Here is a 9350-nt window from a genome sequence, read left to right as displayed (position 1 = left end):
CACACCAGCCCGGGATCCGGATCCGAGGGCCCGGTAGTCCAGTGTCCGGGTCTTGCGGGCGGCCCTGGTTGTCCCGGATCGCGGCGGCGGCGGCGGCGGTGGCGGCGGCGGAGGGACCCGCGGCCCCGGACACAGCGGCACCGGCGGGCGGGGCGGAGCGGCGCGAGGAGGGGGCGGAGAGCCGGAGACGAGGCGGGGTGGGGTGGGGGGGAGGGGCCGCGGGAACGGATGGCGGCCTGGGCCCCGTAGCAGCGGCGGCTCGACGGCCCGGGGCCCGGGCGGGCGGAGGTGGCGGCTCCCGGGACCGGCCGCGCGGTGAGTCCGGAGCTTTGTGTGGAGCCGGGGTTGGGGGAGGAAAGAGGCGGCGGCGCCGAGGGGGCCAGGGGTAGCGGCGCCTGACAGAGGAAGTGGGGGTTGCGAGGCCGGGGCGGAGCGAGGGGGAAGGTGTGTATGGCGCGGGTGGTGGGGGTGTCGTTGCGCGGGTGGGGGAGGGGGCGTCGAGGGGCGCGGGGTGAAGTTCAAAGCGCGGCCAGGGCCGGTTCCGGCTGAGGGTAGGGATGCCCGAGAGGGGATTAGGGTCTGGCCAGGTTGTGGGGACAGGCCAGAGAGTTTCAAAGGCGAGTCTGGGTATCTTGAGGGGGCCCAGGGCGACTGGAGCTAGTCAGGGAGTTAGGGGGGTTCAGGGCGAGGGTCTGGGAGCAGGACGTGTGCGCAGCCCAGGAGGGGGGAGCAAGGTGGCCGGGAGTGTGCAGTAAGTAGGTTGTGGGTGTGTACTCCTTCCAGTCTTCAGGTCACATTTACTCCTGTCCTTTTCTTCAAGATGGAGGGATTCCTGGGCCTGGCCTTAACTGCTATCCTAGTACCCCCGGGAGGGTTTGTGACCCTGTCCTGTTTGGAAAACCCATGCTGCCCTCTTTTCCCTTTATGTGTAATTACGGTTGGATCATCTCTGTGCTTTGCTCAGATTCTCCTTCCTCCCTCTGGGGTTGAGGAGGAGGAGACACATCTGACCAATTAATGTGTGTTTGTGAAACAGGCAGCAGCAAACAGTCATTTCAGGTTCTAGGAATTAGGCTCACACAGGGTGGAGAGATCAGAGCCCTTCAGGGGGAATATTTCTGAACAAATCACAGACGATTAAATTCTCTAAGAAACAGCTTCCAATCTAAATGAGAGTGGGAAAGACGGGGAAGAAAGCCTGTCTGTTTCCAGCCATGTGTCCAGAGCCCTAGGGGTTGAGGAGAGTCCTCAATCCCCTACAGGCCTCTCTTTTCTGTATGAGGCTTTGCTCCGCAGCCTTGAGTTAATTTCACCCCTGCTGCTTTGTCTTGGGGGAGGGAGTGCTGGTTTAGGCTGTTGTGAGGAGATGACTGTTCTGCTGCCACACACAATAGTCGTGTCATTTTATCGGGACTGCTACCCCAGGGCTGAGAACTGCTGCTGCAGAGATAAACCGGTCCCTCTCACCCGCCTATTGTGTACACAGTGAAGGTCATAGGTTCAAGTCTTGTCTGAGAGCTTTGGATATGCTCCATCTCCCAGGCTCCTCAGTGCCATTTTCTTCCTTTTCCAGACTGGGGCTTGCCATTGGAGGAGGCCAGACAGAAAGGCTCTTCTTTTTGAGTGAGGAACAATGCAGAGCTCATTGGCACACATTTTTCAGAAGAATAGGGAATGCCAGCCATGTTGTGCCTGCCTCTTTGGCTAGCCTGTACTAAGTTGAGGAGGAAGAGTGGCTGGGAGGCCCAACCCTGATGTTTGTGTCAGACTTTTAAGGAAGAAGACTCCAAGGGGAGGGTTTTACTCTTGTTTGAGCCAGCATATTTAATCCTTTTTATAGAGATGGGACACACACAAAGATTGTTTATTCGTTTAGGAATACCGCTAAAAACCTGTGCAGGGTTAAGATAGGGAGTCAAGGACCAAGTACCTTTTTAATGGTGACTTCCTGGTCAGAATAATTGCACAACAAAAAAGCCACAGAATTTGCCTATCTGGGCAAGGGCTGGGGAAACGAAACAACTTTCCTTTTTATCTTCATTTTAATTCTGATGAAAGGAGGTGACTTGTTCATTGTGTAGAAAATCCATGTGTGCTTCTGTGTTAGGGAGAAGTTTGCCAAAGAGATGAACATAAAAAAAAAAAATCATGTGAGATCTTGGGAGTTACTAATGAGAGAAGGATGAGAACAAGCTAGAAGGAACCCTGTCCTTGCATTTACCTCATAGAAGTGCCCAAATAGCATTTAGGTACTATTAGTTGGGTAAAGAATTATTGGGGGCTAGAAATGAGGTTTTCCTTTAGGACATTAAAGAAAACTTTTCTTTGAACAGAGATTAGAAATCAAGCTCATTGTGGGAGGACAGTTGTACACAATATACACTGTACACAATAGCCAACCATTTCCTATAGAGTGTTGTTGAAGAGGAACTTTAGCCTTTGGTTGTGGTAAAGGTCTTTCTGAGGCCTTAAGTCTGACCACGTTGCCTCCCTTTTCTCTTTCAATGAGTTTCTTAAAAATGATGGCTTGCCACTTAGGTGTTGGGCTTTGTTAGGAGGGAACAGGTTGTTCTGACCTTTATGTTTCTTGATGACAGAACTGTCTTAAGGTCTTACTAGAGGTGTTGTCTGTCTTTAGACTGTTTCCAACTATATGTCCTAGGTCTCTGAGTGAAGTCTCAGCTAAACTGAGTCCAAAGCTTTTTGCTCTTGGGCTGTTGGCATTCATTTCTTAATCCTGTCAGGTGACAGTGAAGGCAGAAGCCTCAGATTAAATTTGCCCTGATTAGATTTAGTGGTTTCAGAATTGGGCCCTTGCCACAAGGAGTCTTATAAGTCTTCTGACTGTGACCGTATTTCAGAGAGCACTTTGGATTTTTTTCCCCCAGCTTCTTGTTAGAAAATGTTTCCTTGTGAGAGGTCTAGATAGCTGGACAGATTATTGCTTATTTTGTGTGAGGATATGGAAGCATAATTTTGGCTCCTGGTAGTAATTATGCTGCAATTAACATATAGCAACTAAATGACTGGAACAGGATAATTTGTTGAGGGGTTTACTGATTGCTCTGTCAAGTGGAAGTGCCACTCCTTACTTATTTGACTCAGAACACTACTGCCTGGGCTCAGCCGTGGAGACTTAATAAGTACAGGAATGATGTGTGGTCTCTAGAAGTTCACGCTCTGTTTTCTCTCTCATCACTGCCAGGTACTATAGAACCTTCTAGTGCCACTTTCTCCTGCTCCATAGGTAGCTAAGCAATTGTTATTTCCCTTGTGGAAACTGGTCATGGATGGGAATACTGCCAGACAGATGGGGCCACTCTGAGATGAGGCAGCCTTATGTTGTGCAGCAAATTTTCTTTTAAGCAGCTGAATTCTCTCTTCTGCCTGATTTTTAAATATCAGATTCCTTAAAAAAAAAAAAACAACCCTGCAAAATACAAAATCACGTAGTGTATTAAATATGCCTTTGTGATATCTCACAAAAGTTGGCTATGACAGACAAAACGAAGAGAGGCGATGCTGATTGGCAGGTTCAGGGCCCACTAAGTGTCAGTGAAGGACTGTTTTCACTAAGGAACAGGTAATTCACCAAAGCACCTGCCTAGCTGGGCATGTGGAATTGGCAGCAGCTGTGCAGTTGCAGAGGGATTATTGAGCAGGTGGTTAAAGAATCACATGCCACAGTGACAAGAAAATACTCGGTCTTCTGTGGTTTAGGTTCAGTTCATATGTGTGAAATTCTTCTTTGTTTCACGTTTCTTAATGCCTGATACTGGTTTGTTAGTGAGATGATAATGGAATAGAGAAAAGAGATTCTTCCTTTTCTCTGTGTTTCTTTTAAATTACTGAGTAGCTTGCCTTAGATATGGTCCTAGACGGCCCTATTACATTTCTGTGAGTTCTGGCTTTATGCCCTATGAATGGGAAGGGAATAATAGTAATTCAGTGTTTCTAGCACTTGTTTATTAGGGGGATAGGGAAGGAGAAAATTCTTTGCTTTTAGGGTAGTGAAAAGGATTTAGCTGCTGGGAGGATACCCAGGTGCAAAGGATGTAATTGACTTTTTGTGTTAAGTCTACCTGACATATCTTACTCAAGACTTTCACATGTGTTTTTATTTTATGAATGTAATTCTCCACATGAAGTTTGCACCTCTTTTGTTGTTTGTTTTATTCCATTTTTAGTTTCTCCCAGCACCTTTATAACTTTTTTTTCTGGCTTTGAGATTAACATCACTGCTAGAATCAAGTCATCATCAGAGGGCCAAATCATGCTAAGGAAGTATCTCAACTAAATGTTTATCTTAAAAACAAGTATAGCATTTCCTGTAACTTGGAGGAGGACTTTCTATTTTGAGGTTTTCTGCAAATTCCCAGATTTTCCTTCTAGGTTATCATCATCTTCTGTTAATATCATTTTATTTTTCTTTCACATGATCATGCCACTATAGTAGGCAGTGGCGTAGAGCCTAAAATTTATAAACAAGCATCTTGGTGTTTATTTTGTGACTTCTTTAGTGTCCTCCAGTGATTTTCTGTGTTGGGCTGACAAGCTGTGTGCTTGAAACACACGCAGGCACACACATACACACAATCTAATTGAATTCACAGGGTATTAATTAACAGTTGATTGACAGCAAAGAAGTGACTTTAAATGTTTTGGAGTTCAGAAATCCCTTTTCCAAGTGAAGTGAAGGCTCTGATCTGTCAGAGAGATTGAGACAGAGATTTAGGTAGATGGCTGGCTGTCTGGATGGATAGATAGATTGAGTTTTTTGATTGATTTAGGGAAAAGGGAGGCAAACAGTGTGACTGAGGCCAGGGCCAGTGGACCACTACAGAGACAGGGACATTTGCAAGAATCTGTTTAAACCTAGTTTGCAACCTAGCTTTAAGTAGGAGCCTAGCAGTCATTTGTATAATATTCACTTCTGGGAAAAAATATAAACTTCTTTATTTCCCCATATGAAGCCATCACAGCTATTTGTTTTAAACTGTTCACAAACCACCATGTATTTTCCTAGCATTCTCAGTAGTTTGCTTCCTCATGTTTTTTCCCCTCCCCCTTCTCCCATCCACATTCTCTGCTCTGAAGACTTCCCTAGCAGCCTGGAAACACTCTAATTACTGTAGCTATTATAGTCACAACCCAGATCTTCCACCTCCTTCCCACTCACCCCTTTCTATCTTCCTTCCCCCTCCCCTTGCTCTAGCAGCAGGAGTTGAACTGCAGTCTCATGAGCACAGTCAGATCTATGAATGAGCTTTATATCTTGTCAAGGCAGAACTCCAGATCCAGCAGGGCTGATTTTTCATGGTTCTCTTGCTGTTTGTTCTTGGATCAGAGTCCCAGAAATAAGAGATGGCAAATACCTATTAGGTCATATCTAATCCATCACTCAGGACCAAACCTGCGATCTTTCTCTTGTCTCTGTGAGAATTTTTTCCTTCTTTCTTTTGCAGGTGAGAGCTGTCTGATGCCAGGCAAGCTCTGAAACTGCCTTCTTTTTATTGTGCTCTCTGGTCATTAGTGTCAGGCCAGTGTTGCTCCCTTGGGTTTTTATTCTTATCCCATTTTCAGGATTACTTGCTCCCAGCAAAATCTCCACCCTCTTCAACTTCAGTCCTCTCTTCTTCTTTTTTTTTTTTTTAAATTAATTAATTTATTTATTTTTGGCTGAGTTGGGTCTTTGTTGCTGTGCGGGGCTTCTCATTGCGGTGGCTTCTCGTTGCGGAGCACGGGCTCTAGGCACGCGGGCTTCGGCAGTCGCAGCACGCGGGCTCAGTAGTTGTGGCTCCCGGGCTCTAGAGTGCAGGCTCAGTAGTTGTGGCTCCCGGGCTCTAGAGTGCAGGCTCAGTAGTTGTGGCGCACACGCTTAGTTGCCCCGCGGCATGTGGGATCCTCCTGGACCAGGGCTCAGACCCGTGTCCCCTGCATAGGCAGGCAGACTCTTAACCACTGCACCCAGGGAAGCCCCCAGTCCTCTCCTCTTGATTGTTGGCACCACGTTTGTGGGTTCCTTTTGTACCATCAAGTTATCTATGCCAGAAGTTACCACTTTTCAGTCCTTTGCCACAAGAGTCAGTGTGGCATTCTCTTAAGGAGTTGCATTTGATGGAGCACAGGACACAAATCCGAGCAGGTGGTAATTAATAAAATGGCTCAGAAAATATGTGCGAGGTTGTGCCCTTAAGAAACCCTGTACTGTATGAACAAATGCTCCTTCTTTCTGTTTGAATTGGGGCACTTCCTATTCTAACCCTTTGTTCTTTTTAGATGGATGAATTTTATTTTTGTGTGGCTTAGTTACAGTTAGTTATTTTCTGATTTAGTAGTGTAAAATGTTTATTTGCTAATATAGCTTTTCAAAGCATAAAGGAAAAAGCACAGAATTGCTAGTCATAAAACCCAGATCCTGATCACTGTTTTGCCTCTGACTAGCCATGACTTGTGCTAGTCACTCCTATGTTTTCATTTTCCTTATCTGTAAAGTGAGCATATTAGACATGATCATCTCTAAAGGTTCCATATAGTGTTGAATTTTATGCTATCAAGATTATGATGAAAGAATGGGACAAAAGTGGTTGATGGTTGACATAAGTGGGCAGTTTTTTATTATTGTGTCAGTATTCAGAAGGGCAAATAAGTGCAGCCTTAGTTCCTGGGGGCTTGACTCTCACTCCTCTGATATGCTTATAAAGTTTATGCCTTTTTTTTTTAATGAAGTTATCTTCTTTTGGAGAGTCTTGTACCTTCATTCTGCAGGTTCACCAGTTTGTCAAATATACCTTTTTCTAGCCTTCTCAAGCCATAGGAGTGGGGATCAGAAAGCTGTACAAAAAGAACCTCAGCTTGGGAGAAAGAAATCAAACCTGAAAGGATTTGCCTGATATCATTAAGAAGTAATTTTGTGTATTCAGTCAGTAATCTAAGATCTTTAAATCTCTTATATCTGAAATCTTGAGCCAAGGGACTGATTTTGGAGGTGGGTTGGGCATTTTTCCATTTTTGTCCAGTTAGTGGAAAACCTACTTTGAATTAACTTCTTGGGATTGAATAAGAGTTGCCCACTGTTTTGTTTACAAAATAAAAGTGTTATTTTTAATGATCAAAATGCAAAATCTGGCAGTTTGACCAACAAGGAGGATCTCTGAAATACCCCCTAAAAGGGACTGAGCAAATTAAAGTTGATGGGTGACTTTAGGAACTTTGAAATTGGTAGTACAGTTGACCCTTGAACAACACAGCAGTTGGGGCACCCCCCCTCCCCCAGGGAAGTAAAAAATCCTCATATAACTTTACAGTTGGCCTTCCAGTATCCAAGGTTCCAACCAACTGCAGGTTGTGTAGTACTGTAGTACGTATTTATTGAAAATAATCCAGATATAAGTGGACCTAAATTACAGTTCAAACCCATGTTGTTCAAGGGTTAACTGTGATGTTAGAAAATCTTTGCTTTCAAGCAGTTTAAAGGAATAAAATTGTATAACCTAGTTGTTAATTCCCCAAGTTAGGATTTTTATCAGTATTTTCCAGCTAGTTTTTGGATTTGGAACTTCCAATAGCGGCTGTTTATTGAATGTTAAGAAGATGATGGTCTTTTAGTCTTTCTTTTTGGGGAATGTGTTTAACATGGCAAAATCACATGTTTAATCTACCTTTGAACATTGGAAGAAGCATTCACTCTTCTTAAATTTGTACTTAAAACATCCATCTGTCTATAACAGAAAAATTCAGTGGGAGGAACTACTGTTTATTTTGGACTCATAAAAAGTCCTGGGAGTGTTTTGCTTTATTCCCAGCCATCTGTAGCACATTACTAATTTTCAGGTAATCTAAAGGTTATTTTGAGAAGTGTTCCACTTGCATGAGATTTTTTAAAGATTTGTATTAGAAATATAAGTGGCTTTTGTAGATAGAGTTTTTTTTTTTTAAGTGTCAAGTGAAGGGTTTTGAATTGGGAAGTGACCAGTGCCATGCAACCCTAGGAAATCAAACCACACCATGATTGAAATCCAGGTCTGGCAGTTAGGCCACGTTGCCTGCTGGTACTGCATTGCATGCTGATACAACATTGCATGTTGGTAACTGTAGTTTCTTAGGCTGCAATTCAGTATTCATAGAGTAAGGCAGCAGTGTCTGCTCTGTTCTATGTACAGAGTAAAGCCAGAGGGCTTTTGGTATGTTATCAGAGTGTTCCTAGTAACATTCCTAGGTAAGCACTTTGGGTTTGGTTAAGATGAACTTTTATTCATGTGAGCAGAAGTGAATGTTCAAGAATGTCCCTTGTAAACTTCAGTTACAAATTCTGAGGTTTGGTGTGAAACTCAGCAAGAATGGTATCAGAAATGGAACAATAGAGAAATTGGAATTGTGAGGCTCATGGGGTCTATGAATCTGAAAGGTATAGTGGGAAGGGGGAAATTTTTTTTCTACTTGGTATTTGCTTTTGAATGTACCTCCAGTCCATCATTTCTGAAACTTGCTTACCCTTTTCTCCCCTAAGCATTACAGTTCTTCCAGTTGCCGTGGCACAGAACTTTGGGTTCATATTTGGTTCTTTTTTTCTTCCTTACCACCTCATCTGATCATTCACCAAGTTTGAATCATTCTAGATACTTTATCATTTAGCTTCACCTTTTCACCTGACCTAGTTCAGGCCTTCATCTGTATATTATTGTAGTAACCTCATGGTTAATGCTTCTTTCTGTATTACATACTACTGCAATATTATTATAGTTTTTATTTATTTATTTAGTGAATACAGACATCCCTTGTCTTACTGTGCTTTGCGGATACTGCGTATTTTACAAATTAAAGGTTTGTGGCAAGCCTGTGTCGAGCAAGTCTACTGGCACCATTTTTCCAGCAACATTTGTTCAGTTCATGTCTCTGTGTCACAATATTTCTCTAATTCTTACAATATTTTAAACTTTTTCATTATTATTATATTTGTTAAGGTGATCTGTGATCAGTGATCTTTGATGTTACTACTGTGACTTGCTGAAGGCTCAGATGATGGTTAGCATTTTAAAATTAAGGTATGTACATTATTTTTTAAGACATAATGCTATTGCACACTTAATAGACTACAGTATATAATAAACATAACTTTTACATACACTGGGAAACCAAAAAATTTGTGTGACTTGCTTTACTGTGATATTTGCTTTATTGTGGTGGTCTGGGACCGAACCTGTAATATCCCCAAGGTATGCCTGTACTTATTGAGCACTTATGTGCCAGGCTAGACATCATCTCTGTCCTTTCTGGACTTACACATCTAGTTGAGGAAACTAGCAATCATTTAACGAATGTATGATTATGAGCTGAAGTGCTTTGAAAGG

At 43.4% G+C, this 9350-nt stretch overlaps 1 protein-coding gene across 8 annotated transcripts in view; it reads left to right on the top strand.

Annotated features, from left to right (window-relative positions):
• The first annotated feature begins 212 nt into the window (after window positions 1-212).
• Window positions 213-9350, top strand: part of ZNF609 (zinc finger protein 609) — a 234335-nt gene continuing 225197 nt past the window's right edge. For 2 of the 8 annotated variants that reach the window (XM_089907121.1, XM_089907117.1), the window contains exons 1-2: window positions 213-315; window positions 8964-9044. The gene's annotated coding sequence lies outside the window, so the exon portion shown is untranslated. Of the gene's footprint in view, window positions 316-521; window positions 9045-9350 lie in introns of those variants that run through there. The other 6 variants (XM_089907122.1, XM_089907118.1, XM_022579753.2 and 3 more) reach the window with 4 other exon arrangements.

The sequence above is a fragment of the Delphinapterus leucas genome, chromosome 2, assembly GCF_059928025.1.
Source record: "Delphinapterus leucas isolate spDelLeu-1000000601 "Yukka" chromosome 2, BTC_Dleu_Yukka2, whole genome shotgun sequence".
Lineage (NCBI taxonomy): Eukaryota > Metazoa > Chordata > Mammalia > Artiodactyla > Monodontidae > Delphinapterus > Delphinapterus leucas.
Note: the sequence above shows the minus strand (reverse complement) of the source record. Positions and strands in the feature narration are given on the sequence as shown.